The 20,728-nt window shown below is 38.8% G+C and overlaps 1 protein-coding gene across 5 annotated transcripts in view; it reads right to left on the reverse strand.

The window, feature by feature from the left end:
* Positions 1-17,947, reverse strand: part of CDKL5 (cyclin dependent kinase like 5) — a 146,816-nt gene extending 128,869 nt beyond the window's left edge. For 3 of the 5 annotated variants that reach the window (XM_054838338.1, XM_054838330.1, XM_054838308.1), the window contains exon 1: positions 17,860-17,947. The gene's annotated coding sequence lies outside the window, so the exon portion shown is untranslated. Of the gene's footprint in view, positions 1-3,518; positions 3,638-17,859 lie in introns of those variants that run through there. The other 2 variants (XM_054838299.1, XM_054838319.1) reach the window with 2 other exon arrangements.
* Between the last annotated feature and the right edge of the window lie 2,781 nt (positions 17,948-20,728).

Here is a 20,728-nt window from a genome sequence, read left to right on the forward strand (position 1 = left end):
AAGCAACTCTTTGTTTAACTGATACCAAAACATAGAAAAATACAGAGTTACCACTTGCAATATTTTCTGATCTCCTTCAATGTATTTCCATTGATTAGCACACAAACACGTGACATTAACAATAGAATCCTTTACTCACCACCAAATAAACTATCTATGCCTTGTAAAAAATTGATCCTAAAGAATACACATTTTTTTTTACTACATCTTGCATCTGCCATAAATATGCAGAGTGAACAAGTATTATACAGACTCAGTTGTAGAAAAACATTGATAAAGCACTAATACTGAAGACACTGCCACATGATCTTATGCTGTAAAGCAAACCCTATAAGCAGTAACAGTGAATTTTTGTTCTCAGGCAAGTAATACAAAGGAAGAGTTCATATGTGTATGAGTTCCAGTTACGAAATACACCTCGATAAAAATCAGAATTAAAAAATTTAGAGGTTGCTGATAGTAATCTCATCAATACTGCCATGCATTAATATGTTAGCCACAGGGAAGTGCAGCAGAACAACAGTAGAGCTTCCGTATGTGGATCACTAAAAGCAGAACTTGCTACACCTGATACCCACTAGCAGAGCCTATTAAGTAATGTCAATTTTACATATATGTATCAGTCTTCTAGAGGTGAATGAATTCTTGTGTGTTCCCTTATTTCAAAGTAACTGATCAATGCATTATTGTCTCATCTGAAACAAGAAAATGAGCATCAGCTTTTCCAATTAATTTGGCACAGACTTCCTATGCACAAAATATGATTTACTATTACAACACCTTGCATCATTCTGTATTTTCTGTGACACCTGACAGCAAATAAGACTTTGGGGAATAGTTCTTGTTCAGTATTTCATTTTACTACTGTTGCCATTATGGATAAGCTATCCATAGCCACACCTTTAAACAAAAATAGAGGCTAAACAAGGCTAGAGTTTTTTATTCTTAGAAATTTGACTACGTATTTTCAATATCAGGTAACTGTCAAAAAAGCTGCAGGAATAAAAGACAATTAACTAACTAGTTTCAGTCCCCCCCTCCTTTTTTTTTTTTAGTTCAATGATAAAACATAGTTCACCATAATTTTCAAAAGACTCTTAATATTACAATTGAAAAGCTTCAAAATCATACTTGGGGAAGAAAAGTGGGCAACGTAAAACAAAACCAAAAAGATTTAAAACCCACATACCATACAAAAGACTTCTTCCCTTAAGATGATCATCTTGCATTTATAAACGATACACATAGTATTTCTGTATCATACAAGTGGACTATTTGTAAGAATGTAATAATTTAATTTTATACTGGTCATTACAAACTTCAATGCAATTCTATTTAAGAGTTAAAAAAACAATGAGGTAGTCTTCACTTTAGAGTGACAGAGAACTTCGAACTTCAGAGAAACAGAAATGGATTGAATAGAGTTTATACATGTATGTTTTGCTCCAGTGAAAATGAATGTATGTGCAGTGCAGACTGACATTTTTTTCTGTTTCAACTTGACACAGCACACAACTGGCATCTAAGCATGAAGTTCTTAAATTTATTTAAGAACTTAAATTTTATTGCTAAAATAAACACAGAAGTGTTGAGCTTGATATTTCACCAGGATTTTTTCCCAACCAAGACTTTTTTTTTTTTCAATCCTCTCCCTAATTTACTGCAACATTTGCAGAAGTCCCCAAAACACTTCAGAACCATAGAAGCCTACCAAACAGAAGAACCCATAGTGGAAAATTCAAGAACTACAGAGATTCACTTTCAAAATGTGTTTATAGCTGTACTACAGTAAAACACTTCCCCCTCCTCCCCCAATCTCACAAGCAATGCTTCCCCATTCTATCACCTCATTCGTTAATTATTGCTTAAACTCAAATATACACTGCCTACATATTTTATAAAGAAGAGATACTCTTTAACTTAATTTGTTTTCTTTTCTCTTATACAAGAGTACAACTGAACTGCAAAGCTAGAAATGTAAAGTTTTTATGTAATTATAACTTAATTACTACCAGGCCTTTATTCTTCAAGAGAAAAATATTATCAAGATCATAGTGGGGTTGTGTGTCCTAATTAGAAGAACAAAACTCTTAAATGTATAACCAAAAAATGCATTATGCAGTTGAACAACTCATACTAAATAGCATACTTTTTCCCCACTTGAGCAAATTATACAAAGGACAGCTCAGACTTTGAGGTGCTCACACTGGCCCAAAACTAACACCTTGCCTCTCACAGGAAACCGCGTTTAGCAACTATGTTACTGAAGAACACACAAAGAAATGCTTTACCTTTTCAGAAGATGAGAGTATTGTAATCTAACCACCAGAAAAACAAAAACTTTTGAACACCATATGGATTCAAGATTCCAACTTTATTTCATTATGGTGCTGGGATTGTTACTCTCTTTCGCACATCAGGAGAAGTTAGGTATTAAATCTCTTAGTCTCTCTCTGCACAGAGAATTTGGGGACAGAAAAGCTGTAAGATCCATCTCCTCTAATGTTTGCTACATTTACTTATTAAACACACACTGCAAATACAGTTGTTAGAAAAGAACTTGAAGTTCTGTGGTTAATATTCAATAAATATACATTACAATATCAAGGATAAAATCTTACCAAAACCCACTTAGCCAGATCCTACAAGATCTGCTTATTCTCTGTTAAAAGGACTACCATCCACAAATTCCCTTCAACAGTAATTCATCATAGAGGCTTAATCATTTCTAGAAGTCAATGGTTAGGCTACTGAAAAGCACATGAAAAGCCTTAATAAATAAAACCAGAAAAATGTGGCAAGTAACACCTTCCTTCTCACGTTGAAGTAATTGTTAATAGATAAAACAATCCCCACTCACTTCCTAAACTTACTCTATTCAGCATCTGCCCTCCATGGCAGCAATCCTAAAATAGAACCATGATGCAAAAAAAGGACCATTTCTGCCATACCACTGACCTTCATCACACCTTCTAAAGGTTCACTGGAAGACACACCAAGGAACTGGAAATAAGCAAATTTGTTCAAAGCAAAACACAGCATGAAATGGTAATCTTCATTAAAATGCATCACTAAGCAGTTAGTCATTCATAATTTGACCAATAGTTCCATCAAGAAATGACAGCCAGCAAGATTCCATGAAATTGCAACAGAGAACAAAAGAATACAAAACAACAACATATACTAATCACAAGCCAAACCCCTGAAGCACCATCTTAACCTTTCATCTCTGTAATACAAATAGCCAAAACAGTGAAGGACATATTACTGGAACTTCTGTGGAGAAATTACAATTATCACTGAATAAAAGAGCTTTGCATACTTCAGTGTTCTATCTTAAAAGCAGTCTACAACCTCGAGAGTCCTTTTTGGTTTGGTTCCTGTTCAGTAATCTCAAATGCTGAGCCAAGAACTCTGCAATCTCTATAATTCAAAAGAAGAAAATTAAGAAGTTCCAACGGACTTCCCGTATAAGGAGACAGGAACAGTGACACTGAGATCTGCTCAGAACACCTCACCTCATGTCATTGACAAAGCTGCAAAATCCACCTAAAACGCCTTCTCAGTATATCCACCAGCAACACTCATTTCCACTTAACCTCTAACTTCAGGTTTCTTAAGTAGAATAGATGAAAACTTTCGCCATTCACATACTCCAGCTCTGATCCAATTCAGTTGTGCCTCAGCTGCAAGGAATACAATACAGGGAGAGCTTACAGTATTACCATGTAATGGGGGGGGGGGAATCACATTTGTTATTTTGCAAAAGGGCTACTTGATGATTATACTTTTTAACTAAAAGAATCATTACAAATAAGTGTCAAAGAAAACACCAACCACTTTTCTACCTTAACATTGTATAAACAACAGCATATGAATAGTGGTACATGGAAGAACAAAGGCACCACACTGAACAGAGCCACATAGCACAGCCCAGAATGTTCACAGTTTCTACTAAAAGGCATAAGCATGACAGATTTCTGTTTTCTCAAATTTTGCTCCAATTTGTATTTCTCCAACTTGTTTCACAAACCTCTTAAAATAAGACATGTAAAATAAGGCAATTAAACAGGCCCATTCATGGAATGCAAAGTATTGTTTCAGGTCATGCTCAGCACAATTCCTTATACAGCATAGATTTTTTAAACTACGTCTATTTTTCCACTCTTTCCAAATTTAATATATTTTATTTACTCCACTTAATATCTTTGAACAATTGTTTACAGTCATTTATACCATGGCACACAATGCTTTACTACTTAAACTCCTTGAAGGTATGAGGGCAATTTAAAACCCCATATACTATGCTTACTTGATGTCCCATGATTTTGGTAGAATTTTAAACAAAAAGCTCAGGTTACTTGTTTGCAGAAACTGACTCTCAAAAGTGCTGATAGAAGAGATACAGCTTTCAATGTATAACAAATGCAGGTAAATAATTGTTAATTATCTGGCGATTTAACTAATCTGTTTCACACTACCCAAGGACCGAGTACTATTTTCACCCAATCCTTCTGTTCTGAAAGGGAAGGGTTATAAGGACATATGTTTAATAGTGTTTAGATTTTAATTCAGGTATGACATGTTCACAATATTTTAGAAGCACAGTAATGAACCAAAATAAGTGTTAGTAAATGGCTGCACACTAGAACTCTTACTCATCTGGAATTAAGTCCAGTTGCTACCTTGACTTATATTCTATATTTTTAGCACTCCAATCACAGCTGTACCATATATAGCTGGCACTGGCATGTGCACAGTATTCTCTCACCCACTATTGACATATTAACTAAAAATCAATTTGGAAACTTATTTTGTATGTTTCTCCTTCAAGAGGATTACATTTCTCTTAGGTACTGCAGTGCAATTGCTCAACACTTGTTCTCATCTTTTTTTAGATTAGTTTGAGCTGCGTTTCTCCTTCTCCAATGATTTGGTTTTGCTATTAATTAAATGGCAGTATTATTTTCCTCAGGTGGAATTATTAAAAAGCATCTTAATGAGTTATCACAATTATAAAACTGACAAGTACAACATACATTGCTTTATTCCATATTGTTAAGGAACAATGAAGAGAATGTCTACTTGTCCTCACTTAATCAGAGAAAATGCAAAAAAGACTTATCAAACTGAAGAAGTTAGTAGGAAAAAAAAATATAGTATGCACATATTCCAGAAGAAGATTTTCTTGAAATTTAAAAATACCTCCCTTTATATTCCAGTATTCCATATACCTTTTAGATAATTTCTCTTCAGTTCACGTATTTTTGAGGAATATTTAAAGGACAAAGACTTCAATATAATCTGTGGCCTTTGTACAAGCACTTTCATTTTTCTTAAAACAAAACAAAAAAACCAAAACAACAACAAAAAACCCCCACCAAAAAACCCCACCACAATCAGGAGAAAATAAGCTGTTAGCATTTTCTCTGTTTCTTAAATATTTCACAAAGGCACAAAAGTTATATTCCTTGTATAAAAAAAAAATATATAAATCCAGTATTTTCCCCAGTATCACTACATCACCACTGGCAGTCCCACATAAAGGATCATAAATGACTACAGAAGTGGTCCATAGGAGAATCAGTGGCTCGCAGTAATACTAGAAACAGCAGCAACACATCCCTAAGAGCTACTTAATAGCCAAGCTAGACTAAGTACAATATGAAATAAGGCTTTGTAATTTAAAATCTGATTTTGTAACAAATAATTTAACAGTTTGAATTATAATAAAACTGTAGAGCATTAGTGGTATATTTTGTACACTTTTGTATTCTTAGAGTCAATCTTAAAGCAAGCATCACAGGAAATTCTCTAGCCTACAAATACTTACGTGCCCAGCATCATTTGCTCTTCCGCCACTAGCCCTAGAGAACCTAAACATGAGCACATACTATACTACAGTAACATACTTGTGCTTTTGCTTGCAAAATGCAACTAGACAAAAGTATTTTCATGCAAGTGTTATTACATGTTAAAAACAATTTCAGCTTTTGATATTTTGCTTCTAGATTTAAACTCCAAGTTAAAGCATATTATAATGCCACTTTTGCTGTGGTATTATGACAAAAATCTGTTCCATACAACTATGAGGCTTTGGCAGACGTTAAGCAATTCACATCATGTTCAGATTTATTTCTGGTTTTCAGCAGAGGAACTTGACCACCACAGTCTGCCATATGTAATGAATATGAAAGCCTACAATTTCTTTTAATCTGTCCCACAGTTCCTCAATAAAATGGTAAAGTCTGTCAGACAAGGAAACGGAATTTAGGGAAATTTCACCATCCATCTCACAAACGTGATGGATTCTAGAGGTCCATTTTAATGTTCATCTATCATTGCACCTGAAATAAAATCCAATTATTTTAGCTTCACAAGTGGACTAGATTTTCATCCCAAGAGATATGAATGAGCCATGAAATGATAAAAAAAGCCCATAAATTAACATCAGACAAATATATATGCTACATACAGAGCTGTCAAATCCCACACTTTGAACATTAAACTGAATCCGCAGCTCCTCGGTTTAAACTTTTAGCACGACGTATCCTCTCAAACATTAGCAGCCAGCACAAGTACTACTGTCCACTGGATAATACCATACTTGGGCAGCACATCTTGCCCAGGCAGTGTTTCACCACGAGTAGGAAGGCTCAAGGCTGCTGGGAGCTCTATCCACAGGGGTAACCTCTCACCACACACCTGTGCCAGACCCTTCTCGGTCATATGGCCCAGCACAAGGCACATAAGTCTTCCGTAAGACCCAGCACATAGGTCTCCCTTGTCAGGGCTGCACAGCAGACTAACAAATCTAAATATGCTCAACAAAATAGTCTCATTTTCATCCCTGCTTCCATTCTGCTACTGCAACCCAGCTTCCACTATTTAATTTTCAGCATTGTATGCAAAGCCAGCTTTAAGGATAGGAAAGACACCATATTTTCCTTTCTAAGTATTAGTTATGTTCACAACAGGTGGAAGAAACTGGAAGTGGTCATTTATCTGTGCAGCAACTTCCATAAGCACAAATTAGGATGGGGGTGCCATCATACAGCCCCTACCCTCAAGATTCAACACTATAAAACCACACTCTTATTTTCATGCATTACATGCCCTACCATCAACCTTGTACATTTTATACTACAAATCATCCCACAAACTTAGGGGTATGTATGTTTGTTGGATGGTAAATGTGCACAGGGCTTCGCAGCTTGCGTATTCTGGTGGGGACTGTTCTATTGTAACTATTGCTGTACTTCACAAAGTAAAAAGAGAACAAAAATAAAACTAACAATCAAAATCAGAAAGTGAGCAAAAAGTTATATTAAACCCTAAGCAATGTAAGAAAAATCCAGAAAAGTTTGATAGTCACAAAGTGAAAGTTGTAACTATTGTTAATAAATTCTTTAAAAGTCTGAGGTATTAAAAAAGAACTAGCGTTTAAAAAAACCAAAAACATAGCTATTGATTTTAGAGTGGGAAAGTAAATTTGCTATAGTAAAACTGTTTATTCATATTTTCTATAATTGAACAATCTTTTTTCACTAGCATTGAAGCTAGTAGTCTAATTATTTAAAAGGACAGCAATAGTTCCTCTTTGTTAATTCCTTTGAAGAAGAGTAAGCTAACAAGCTTGATCTGCCATTCCATTTTCAGTGAAATAGCCAACAATAGCTCAAATGTTATTTTGGGTGAATATAACTAGAACAGTCAAACAAAAGGTCACCCATTTTACTGATGTGGAAAAACACAGGATAGGCCTCCTGGCCTCCCAGGGCTGTTCAGTACTTTGTATGATCAAAGCTGAGCAGGCTTTGGCCTTAATACAAATACCTTCCTATCTCCCCATATCCATATGTACATTTGCAACATAATTTTAGTCACTGTATTTTATAGTGACTTGTATAAACAGATTTGATTTACCCCCCACAAAAAAAAAACCACCACCAAACCCACAAAAAGCAGATAACATCTCCCAGTCTCCAAACTTATAGTTAAAACAATCTTAAGTTTCAAATAAATTAATTACATGGATTTTTTTCTGTGAGTTACATCACATAATTTGAGTCAGCAGAAGCAACTGAAAAACAATTAGGTTAACAGAAGTAAGGCCATATTTGGGGGTTTTTTTTTCCCCCCCAAATATGCTGTTCACTCATAGAGCTTTAAGCAACTAAAATGTCAATATGAATAGACTTTACTGAAACAGATTTAATGATCTCTGAACAACAGAAATAGCTATTTGGTTAGGAAAAGTAGAGTCAAGGTTCACCTTCTGAAAATACTGTTTTGTTACTATTACTGTGGGCATCCCACACTGTCACCTTCACACTGAAAGCTGGTTTTTATTTATAGCAGTAGTATAGTTTTTAAAGAAAGTCAAGCAACCCATTTGTTGTGTTGAAGTTGCAAAATTCTTGAAATCCTAAACTGAACAAAACATTTCAGTCCTCCATATTTTTCAAGAAATATTTCAGTGATTTTGATTTGTTTTGCTGTGCTACAGCACCTCTTTTCTCTCTAATCCCCCTCTGTTCTATATATGAGGTTCTATGTTTGAAGTTTCTCCTGGTTGGCTGCCACTCTTCTTCCTTCATCGAGTTCATATTTCTGCCACTGATTTTGTAGGATATGTACAACCTCTTACCCACGTACATCAGATGACGTGTTTTCCGTTCCACCTACAATTTTCTCCTTTTCCTTACTCTTTATGATAGTTTTTAACTGAGCAGCTCTCTCCCCATTTCCTTTCAAGTTGGGAAATTGTTTAAATTTCTGCATAACCTACATCAGACAATGCCAAATGTGTCTCCCACAGTAACTCTGGGTCCCATGTCCACCCATGACAGTACCCTTACTTTCCTCCTAGAATAATATCCCCAAATTACTGCCCCTGTGACATCACCCCCATTACACACAATGCAATAACCTATCACATCAGCTTCATGTCTCTCCCACCTTCCATACTACATTTAATTTGCGCTCTAGCTTGGCAAAATACAGGAAATGCCATGATCATGTATTACTACAGGCTGACCAGAGACACAGAATGGAGTTCCCCCCATTTCTTGCCCAGTCTCTTCTCTAACCATCTGCCTGATTCTGTAAGACCTGTATGTCTGCAACAGAGCTGAAGAACCCTGCCCCTCTGCCTAAGCTGACTAGGAATTGAGCAAGTGGTTCAGAAGTTACTGGCAGGGTGGGAGGACAGACTAATGGACAGATGGACTGATTGCATAAGCAACCTTCCCTCAAACTAAAATAAAACTTTGAAGTCCCACCTGTTTCACAAAGCATTTCATCAGCACTAGCCACTCCCCACTTTGAGGTTTTCTGGTTTATAATAGGCTACACTGCATAAAGTAGTAGCTTTAGTCTATAGACTTACCAGATCAACACATTACTGACTGTACATCACGATGTACAGCTACAGCGCTCCATAAATAACTGTCTTTAAACACAAGCTGTACCCAAACAAGATTTCACAGTTAAGTAGAAAAAGAATGGTTGCATAAAAACATTATAACAGCATGAAATTTAAAACATCCTTCGTAATAATAATGCCAACAAAAGAGGAGAGAGAAAACACAAGATTTTGGAGTGGTGTTTTTTGGGTTGGTTTTTTTGTGGTGTTTGGTTCTTGTTTTTAAGAAATACAAAAGGATGTAGAGAAGTAAAAATAAAGACTACTACCAATTAAAGGATCTGCAAAGGCGTCTTGCATTTCAACAGCCTAAGATTGTGTGAAGGGATAGAGAAGAAGCTGTGCTAGATGAACAGATGGATCAGGAAAGTGTGAAGAGGTCCATAAGGTAGACTCAAGTTTTTAAAGCATGAAACTTCTGAAGCAAGCATAGACTCATTGTAGGTGTTTTCATACAAGGATTAGTTAAGGTGAGGGATTTTGGGGTTTCTTTTGGGTTTTTTTAAAGCTTATTCATGTGTGTAGATAACAGCATACTATGCATGCCTGTCCGGAGTAGTGGATTCAGGGATACTGCAACTCCATCCTTGTGTGACAAGCAAGGCAAGGAAGACTGGAAGTGTTTTTTGCAGAGGTTAAGCAAACAACCAGATGGCAACATTGTGGATGCGGCAGATTAAGAGAAGAAACAAAAAAAGGGAAGGACATCTGAGTCAAAAGGAGGAAAAAACCCCAAACCCTGCTTGTACCAAAGACCTTTGCTTCCTTTTAGCTGGAATTCTCTTTTCAAGCACTCAAAAGAAGATAATGCAGCAGTGTCATTAAAAAGAGTTGAGCACAGTGAGGAGGAAAAAAGGTGCCCTGAAAAGAAAAGAATAATTGAATTTTACACAACTTCATCCTAATGACATTTTAAGAATAAATATATTTTCCTAAAAATACTGCTTTTGTACAGAAGGTCTAACTAGACAGCCTCCTGAGGTCTCTCTTCCATCCCTGATGTCAATTACCACTTCAAAATACCCTAAGCAAACCTATTAAAAACAGCAGCAGAAAGTTGGGGAGGGGGTATTCTATATTTATCAATAGATTCAGCCTCACTTCAGTGAGCACCCATCTTGCAGTAAAAAAGGATGTAATTTTAAAAAGTGTATGTTCTGAGCTTCACAACTGAAAATTATTAACATTTATTGTCACTGCTATGACAATTGCCCACTCTTTGACTAATAAATAGCTTTAATCTTTGGGTGAATAGTTCTATACATAAGTAACCCATAAGCAAATTCAACTTTTTTTGGATCTCAAATGGTACGTAACAAAAAGCAAACTTGTTCTAAGTTATCATAAATCTATGCCCATCTCCTATTTTTAATCTCCAAAGTATATTCTAACAACACAGAAAAACACTTAAGAGCTACCAGTACATCTACCAACTATTTTGAATAATTGATATTGCAAATTCATGTTAAAATGTGAGATTAAAATCAGTTTCATATACTATATGAGGTGCTGTATGTTCTGACAGTTTTATGATTTCTTCACCTCTGAAGGGGGTCACATAAAAACTGAAGTCAGATGGGCCCCAATCCTGCATACACTTCTCCATAAGCAATACAACTGAAGTTAAACATATGTTTAACTTATTACATGTGCACAAATATTTGTAGAGAGAGCTTAAGTGACTCCAGGGAATAAACAAAATGTTGCCAAGTGTTCAAAATAAAAAACAGAAGAGGAAATTTTTCCTGCAATTTGTTTTCAGCTACTGTAAATTTTTCACTGAAGACAGGAGGTTAACAGGAATTTAGAACAAGTGTAATAGCTCAGAGAAGAACTTTATAAAGAGTTGACTACGACATATCCCCACCTTCCATGCACCTCAGTTTTGCTATTACTGTTTCAGATAACGGTCAAAAATGCAATCTGTAAAAAACCCCATCATCTTGGAAGATGCGGAACAATCAAACTACATTACATCTATTCGTGGACAACTGCTCTGATGAACCTGTAATTAACATGATATGCTGCAGCATGCAAGATACTCTTCCCAGGCATACTGAAATTTGTTGTAAGAGCCAGCAGAGAGTAATATACAAATCCTTCCAGCAAGCTTCCAAAGCTTATCTACTATAGGACTCCCATCAGAACAGAGTTTCCTCTTTGCCATCATCTAGAAATGTTATCCAGATAAAAGGGAGAGGACTGGAAAAGAGCAGTGAGCACCACCAAGCATTGTGAATCTGCAGCATTCAGGGCACACTGGACCTTCTGCTTTACCAACACCAGCATAGTGTTGATACACGTGTAGGCAAACATGGGGAGTTTGAGAGATGAGAATTACACAAAAAATAAATATGACCTTCTTAAGATTAGGAAATGTAGCAACAAGTAGGAAGCTTATAAACAGAAATTTACTATGCTCTCAAGTTAAAGCATAGAAACTTCTGAATTAAAAGATAAATACACACAAAGTCCCACTTGCTGGTACAAAGGTTAAAAAACATTACCAGCTGGTAGTTAATCTGTGGCCATGAATCAGACTGTTCTAACAGGTTAAAATGTCACCCAGTCTACCACATACAAGCCAAACAGAAGATCTACCTTCTCAAGGTCAGAAAGGGATGAAACTGTAAAGTACTGAACTGATGTACATTCAAATAGCTATTCACTTTCACATGTAAGTGGGACTTCAGAGCTGAGAAGGTGCTCACTTCATAAGCGCTAAGCTCAAAGTAAACCAAACGTACTGAAAAACTCCACATGATTCTATGTGAGATAGTTACCCTAGATAATTATCAATTCAGTAGGAACTTTAAAAAAAAAATCCATTTCAAGATCACAGCTTCTGTGAGTTTGAAAACTAAGGGTTTCCCCACAAACTCAAGGGCTTCATATTTAGTTGTTAGATGATGAGACCAACCAAAATATAGTTCTAAGGAACTAAGCTAAATAAGAATTCTCCCCTACAAATGAATCATTGTAAGTGTTAACCACTTCTCTGAATTCACCAAAAAATGTACAGTTCCTACAATACACGATGACTTTTAAACACTGATACCTAATTATGAAGAAAAGTGGAAGAGGGGGTGGAAAAAGTTTTGTTTTCGTATTCAACCTTCAAGAATTATTGAATAAATATTTCATTCTACTGACCCTTCCAGCCACATCCTCCCTTTCCTTCAGTTGAATGAAGCAGTGTTTTACCATTAACATCTGTACTTCTATATTCATCTGTAAGAAAAGGTTAACAGAGACAGTGATACAATTTACCGAAAAAACGGAGCTCTATGTGGCTGTCATAATGAGGATTCAGTTAAGAATTGATTCGTGTTCTGTTTTTTCCAAAGAAGAAATTTTTTTTTTTTAATTTGGGGGGCTTTCTCCCCCCTTTTTTTTTTAAATATTGCCAGGCAAGTATTTCTTGTGAATGCTACACACAGCAAGATTATCTCCTTTTCCCAAAAGGAGTGTCAGTGTTAAATTAAGTTATCCTATTGTTAAAAATAAATCGACTAAAGGATTAATTTTCAAGACATTAACGGGCAATTCCAACACTAGAAGGTTCAACCAGCTTAGATTAGGCATACAAATTGGAAGCCAAACTGGAACACACAAATATCTCTTCTGCAGTAATGTCAGAAAAATAAATCTAATTGCACGAAAGCTAGAATTAAAAGCTTCTGGAGACCTAAACACTTCAGTATAAGAGGTAAGTATCATAGAAAGTCACCATATATTAACTTTCTATTTATTCCATACACGTTTTCCTCATTTTAAGATGCAGTATTAGATAATTTTGACTCCACAGCAACTAAACACCAATTAGGTATCAACCTTCAGATGAACAGAGAAGTAGAACACAACCCTAACTTAAGAGCCTTTACCTTCATTTCTAAAAGTCATTTTGCTTAAAGAAAACAGGCATGGAAGGTCTCCAAAGGCTAGTTTATTCCTATGAAATTCTCATGGTTGCCTCAGAGAAGTGAGGAAAAAAATATATGCAATATTTCTATAGCAACAGAGCTTAAGACATGTAGAATCTTTCAAGTTTATTTTGTTCTTTCATTGTGATTTCATCAAGATATTTAACGCAATTATTTGTGCTATGCTAAAATATCTTATTTCACAGTGACAAAGAAATATATTATTACATTCTAAATAAAACCCCTTTATTTTTAAAAGCTGAATGCATTAGTGTTGTGAACATTCAGAAGTTCAACATTTTTACTTCATCTACATTTAACATGAAACTGCACAGACTCAGCAAGAGGGCTGATGTTGTAACAGTGATTTCCTCAGTTTACTTATGTATTGTTTTAATGCTCATTTAATTTTATATTATGAAATTTATTCTTCCTGCTTCTGATGCAGACAGCTGGTATTACCACTTGCAAATACATTTCCATCTAGATACTATATTATAGTTAGAATACAGAATTTAGAACCAGGAAATAAATTCTATTATTCATTACATTGCATACATTCTTTAGAGATAGCAAGTCACTAATCATTCTCATGCCCTGATGTTCTGATGTAAAAATCGAGATAAAAATCTAGAGGTGCTAGGTTTAGCTTATTCTTTAAAATTCTCAAATAGAAGTTATGACAAATGTAAGCCATTCTTGTTCCTTTCACATGATTAGCAGACAGTTCACAATGATTTCATTTATCCTCCATGTCAACACATTTTCAGGGTAGCTCCCTCTTATTACTGTTTCATGACCCATGTTCATGCTCTGCCCAGATTAAGCATATAAACTCAAGAAAATTTTCATTAATAAGAATTCATACCTTATCCAGAGCTTAAATAATACCTAGGAAAACCGCTGGTTAGGGGTTTTTTTGTTTCCAGATTTCTACTGCTAAGTGTTGTGTGTTCGAGAAAACGCTAATGCTTATATATGAACAGTTTTCAAGAGCATCCATATATAGTCAGTATTATAAACAGCTATTTTTATAACAGCACTGAACTGGCTTTTCATTATATATAGAGAGAGGGTGTTTTCTGCATACAGAAATTATTCTCTTATTCTACCTTGTACTTGCATTCTTAGCTCTCCTCCCACTCACACAGTTCTGCTCCATACAACAACAGAAATAGCCACTGCTAGTGTCAAACCGCACTGGCACTACAGTTCATAGAATACCAGGTTGGAAGGGACCTTGGGTATCATCTGGTCCAACCTTTCTTGGCAAAAGCACAAGATGGCCCAGCACCCCGTCCAGCCAAATCTTAACAGTGTCCAATGTTGGGGAATCCACCACTTGCCTGGGGAGATTATTCCAATGGCTGATTGTTCTCATTGTGAAAAATTTTTCCCTTGTGTCCAATCGGAATCTCCCCGGGAGTAACTTGCACCCGTTACACCTCGTCTTTTCCATGTGACCCCTTGTAAAAAGGGAGTCTCCATCTTCTTCAGAGCTACCTTTTAAATACTGGAACATGGTGATAACCATACCAGCGCTCCAATATAATAGTTTCCAACAGACAAGCCCAAACCTCTTTATAACAAGAAGTTCTCTCTATACTGACCATACAATTTTTTACATTTTCCTGTAGCTTTTTCACTAATAAAAAAAGGTTTATGAAATCGATATTCTCCAGGGTTTTATTAGGAACATTAGAGTTACCGTAAACATTTCAGTATTTGAATCTCAAAGTGTACTTTTTCCTCATCATTATTAAACTGAAAGGATCTATGAGAACATTAAAATGGATCTGCAATTTCTTTGTTTCAACACTTCAAGTTTTGAAAACTAAGCCAGAGCAGATCAGCTACAACACTAACAGGTTTGTTACAACTCTCACTTTAAAGTCAGACAAAAGGAATTAAAACAAATTTCTAGTTTCAGCGTCCATAAAGTTCAAATCTAAAACACTTTAAAAAAATTCTCTAACATAAACCAACAATGGATTACATATCAGAATCATTTAAATTGTCAACATTCAATTAAACTTAAAAGTCAGGCATAATGCAAGTATTTTTTATATGTATATTTTTGAATGATGGTAAGACCTTTCAACTGCAGGTCTAAGCACTGGCTGAAATTAATTCAAAAGATCTAGCTCCAAAATATGGTATGGCACTTACTCCTTGCAGCACTTGTTTGCTACAGCTTTAGACTTCTCACCTTTTCCTATAAACTATGGTGTTTCACCCATTGTAATGTATCATCCAGTTTTTCTGCATGCCAGAAAAGTCTAAGGGGCTATAACATGCTGACAAAGATTTTGATACAATTTTAATTTAAATCCCTAAATACTACAGTTTTAGATAAGTACTGACAAACAAGGCCGTACTCCTGAGAATTATTCAATGCGGAGGCTTCTTTAGGCAGAGAGCTCTCTCCTTGCAGAGCATCTTGCCAGAAGTACAAAGGGGGAGATTTTCCTTCCTATTGCCAAATGAGCAAAATGAGAGAAATCTTCAACACCCACACAACTAGAGGTGGTATTTAAATCTGTACAATAGAAAAAGCCAATACTTCTATTATTCAATCTACCTATTAAAATGGCGCTTCGTGTTTCTACTACAGGCAGGTATATTTTATAAAAAGCTTGCTTTTTTTTTTTTCCAACTGCAGATCTCTTTGCTGTTATGTCAGCACACACACACAAAGACAACAAAAAAATCTTAAAGATCACGTTTTAGGCAAACTCAACAGACTATTTGAAATGTTAGATTTGACACCCTTACAGTGAGATCTGGGAAAAAAAATAGCTAAGTGTCCATATAGATAGTATAATGAATTGGGAATTGAAGATTGTACTAGCCAAGAAACCATTATCAACTGGTAATATACAACTTGATCACTCATTATACTGGAAGCTGGCAGTGCTCAATATCTCTCTGAAAAACAGCAGAGAGGCATGAGGACAATAAAAAAACCCCACCAAACAGGACAATTTAAAACTTCTCTCCTGCAATACTGCAGAACCTGAAGGCCATTCTTGATCTGCATCTATCAGTACGCCAATGGATTTTCCTAGCCCTCCTCTGGTTTATATTCTCTCACAGCCTATTTGAGACATTTCACAAGCTTTGCTAAATAAATATGTATTTGAAGTAAATAAGAACTCTTCCAGATATGACTGTGACTAATGTATTACCATCTTGACAAGTCTACTGAGAAGTCAGGTAACAGCTTCCCTCACCCGAGGCACAGCACACAGGAATTTGCATGATCATTACTAATTTCACTATGGCAGTTTCACGCTGTTGCTGTTTCAGACAGCTACCTGCCGCAGCAATGGTAGGCAGTACAGGATGCAGACAGAAGGAGGATCTCTGAGAGCGAGGCTGGAGTAGTTCAGCAACAGCATGCAGAGCCCTCACGTACACCAAAAAGAATGGAATAGGAACAGAGCTGCTCGCTCCTCCAGCCCGGGAAGAGGCATTGCTGCAAACACACAAAACCCTGCTTGAAAAAATCCTTTTCCCTTCCATCTGCTCAAGTCCAAGGATAGCAACCGAGTTTTCCCTGCTCACTGACCAATATGAAAGATGAAACCTGAGAGCAGAATCAAGGAATAGCCCAGCAATGGGAATCCCGGCATCCCTCTCCTTCCTAGCGGTTCAAACTGAGGAACAGCCTTCTCTCCTGGGTGTTGTCCCCTCCGATGCTCTCCATCACCACCTACCTACCTGATAACAACTAGTATATTTTCTCATAATCGGCACAGAAAACGCACAAGCCCAGCAATAGTGCAACTGCTTAAAAAAAAAAATACAAAATAAAAAGAAAACCCCACAGAAAAACACTCCCTCCCCCAAATTATCATAATCTAAGGAGTATTTTTTTAGTAAAAGCCAAGAGCCCTCCCAGCCAGACGGAAGAGGATACCAGCGAGGACGAGGGGACAGCCAGCGCAAGACAAGGAACACAGGCGGAATCCCACAGGCGGCCGCCCCCACCATCCCCCCCGCCACCTCCCGGGGCACCTCAGTGAAACCACGACCAGCGGAACCGAGGATGGGCCGCGCCCGCGGGCTCTGCCCCCTCCCGAGCGGGGCGGCGAGCGGACACGGCGCCGCCGCCGGACCCCGCCAGGCACCGCAGCCTCGGCCCCCTGTGGGCCGGGCGCACCTGGGCTGCGGAGCGGGGCGCGGCGCGGCGCTGCCCGCCGGCGGAGACACTCACCGGCCCCGCGCCCGCCGCGGCAGCGCCAGGAAACGGCACCCGGCGGGATGGGGGGAGGGTGGGCGGCGGCCGCCCAACGGCGGGGGGGGCGAGAGCAGCGAGGGTCGCGCGGCTGACCGGTAGGAAGGGGAGAAGGGGAAAGGACGGAGCTGAGGGAGGGGGATGAGGCGAGGGGCTGCCCCACCGCCGCAGCAGTAGCAAGAGCCTGGCAGCCGGGAGGTGACAGGTGAGGGCGGCGGAAAGCAGGGGCGAACTCCCGGCGCTCGCCCGGTCCCGCGCAGCTCCCCTACCTCCGCTCCGGCGCTGGCGCTGCTCTCGTTACACCCGGCGGCGCGCGCTCAGTCGCCTGCCGCCGCCCCCTCACTCCGCTCCCCCCGCCCGCCGCGGTCCCTCCCTAGCGCGGCGCTCAACCGACACCACTAGCCACACAGCCGCGCCCTCACGCCCGCACTGACACCTCCTCCCACCAGTAGCAGAGGAACGAACTGGCCTCAGGCCACACCCACGTCCTTCTCGACCAATAGAAACTAGACATGATCCCGCCTCTCCGCCCTTCACTGGCACCGCCCTCAGCCTCGGCCCTGCCCTCCCTCGCGACAGGTTCGGTTGAGTCGCAGCTGCCGAGCAGCGGGTGTGGGGCTGCGGGCGGCGGAGGGGCCGGACCCCGGGCCCCGGCCCTGGGGTCGTGTCGGGGGAGAGGCGGCGGCGGGCGGCAGCTGAGGGGAAGGTCCGGTTGCAGGAGATGCGGCAACAGTCGTGGGTGACACCTCCGCTGCTGGCAGCGCAGGCAGGTGGAGGTGCGGGGGGTCAGCCTCCGGCAGCAGGGCAGGGCCGCGAGGGACGGGACCCTTCCCTGGACGGGGAGGGGGCAGGTGGCTTCTCGTTAGCGGGGGTTCGTCTAACGGATGGGCGCTTTTTTTCTGTTGGTTTTTTTTTTTCTTTTTTTTTTTTTTTCTTTTTTTGGCATGGAAACTGGTGCACGCCCCCGGCACGCAGAGCCGTTAGTCACCCGTGTGCGGAACGGGAGGGGGGGAGAAGGGCCCTAGGAACTGCTGCTGCTTTTGCCGGATGGATGGAGAGAAGGGCAGCGGGGATGTTAAAAATCAGTATCTCTTTTTTTTAATCAGATCAGGTCCTGAAACTGTGAAAATGTCTCCAGCACTCAAGCATTTCTCCAACCTTTACAAAACCATAATCTCAGCTTGCAGATTCTGTTGCTGGCGCCCGTAAGGCTTGCACTTTCCCACTTTGCTCACACAAATTAAAAATACAGTTAAATATTAAAGCCAATTTCGGCTGCCACTTTCAGGCAAATATCGAATATCAGATGCATCATGGCAAAATGCAGTTCTGCAAGTTATGGATGCTTGAACTCAGCTCCCATTTTCTTGGCATGCTTCAATGGTTATTTAAATTAGAAAAATGTTATGAAGCCCCCTGGACATAACATGCCGTAGGACTCAGTGATGGTTGAGTACTGCTAATGTAACACTAACCAAAAGTATATTTCTTTTGTAAGGATACGAACCTTAAAAAAATCTGCACAGACAGATAACAGAACTTAAGGCGTTGCAGTGCATAAAAATCAGGCTCCTCATTTTCATTTGCCGTTCCACACAGACTGCTTCCTGAGCCTTGGGGCACTTAAGTGTTTTAGTTTGGATCATGGATGCGCTTTTGAAGTAAATGCTGTCATCATCTCTGCTTACAGTGCTTTGATTCACAGTGTGGAGTGGTGTTGGAGTACATGAAGTAGATCCCATTTGGATGAAGCTAAATGGGTGAAGGTGCTCCAGGAGTGCACCTAATGCATTCCAGCCACAAATGAGCACTCAGTGGGACTCAAACTGAACTAGTCTGAACACTAGGAATGCCTGAAATGTGTACAGCTTGGAGATCAGGCCCTCAGCACCAAATGTTGCACTATACAGGTCTTCTGTTAGGCTGCGGTGCTTGCCAGCATAGTCAGAGACTTGGAGCTTTGTAGTTCAGAAGGAGAGTCTCAGAGGATTTCTAATATAACATCTGAAGGACTTGTTTCATGGTTAACGGCAGGCAGTCAAACTGATCTTCTGAAACTTTGATGCTTAAGAGTCTGCCAAAATTCCCGGTTTGTATATAGATCTTCCCATACCATTGTGTCATCCATAGCTATAAGGATAACTTGAACTGAAGTTCAAGATGTGACGCTGTTGTCTAAAGGGTAGAAAATGTGCTACCAGTGTTCCTACTCCAGATACTGTTGATGGCTTTTGTGGTCCCTAATTATCCCCCTATGCCTGTAATTGATTTCAGGATAGAAGGCAGTGGTGCTTCAAGTTAAAAATTAAGATAAATGACTGGGTAATGCTTTAATGCTTAAAAATATCTAAATTAATTTCTGGTAACATATGCTAGCAATTAAAACAATTTTTTTCTATCAGTGTATCTTGTCATTTTAATATCAGGCCAGATTGTAAGTGATGTAGTACATGTTGAATTTTTGTGAGAAGGCATAGACAGAACCACTGCTGTGGCAAAATCTCAGCAGAGAAATGTGGATTTTTGGTCATAGCCTACACAAAATCAATTTCCTTTTCCCGCGGTGCTTCTCACAAGTAACCATTTTCATGCACTAACATGATGTAGTTACTCTTTTTACTGAGATCTGCCTTCTTTTGGATGTTTCTCATAATAAGGTATGTGATAGAGAAGATAGAACACTTGATTATAAACTTTAATCTTGAGCTTTGCTTCAATAAGGACAGCAGTCCATAATTTTACATGCCTGAATTCAAACATCATAGCTCACTTCTCTTCTGGGTTTCTTCAGTATTCATCGTAATATTTTTTTCCCTCATCTTGCGGTTGTAACAGAAAAGGTAAGAGTACAGCAGATTTTTTGTTTACTGCATCCAAAAGTTTAAGGCTAATTTCACTCAACTAAAAAGATGGAATTTTCTAACATGAACCCTTGCAAATCAGGCATGGACGTGGAGGCCAAGCCCTCTTTTTCTGACATGTGCATCGTGGTCTATAATAGAGGTTTTGTTTTGACTAGACTAGACTAGACTCCACCAAGTCACTAAAATAAAATATAGGAAAAAATATGATTTACCAGGTAAAACAAGCATATATGACTCTGGATACAAATAAGTAGCCGGTCTCATTCAGCACAAG

Source organism: Grus americana, chromosome 1 (genome assembly GCF_028858705.1).
Source record: "Grus americana isolate bGruAme1 chromosome 1, bGruAme1.mat, whole genome shotgun sequence".
NCBI lineage: Eukaryota > Metazoa > Chordata > Aves > Gruiformes > Gruidae > Grus > Grus americana.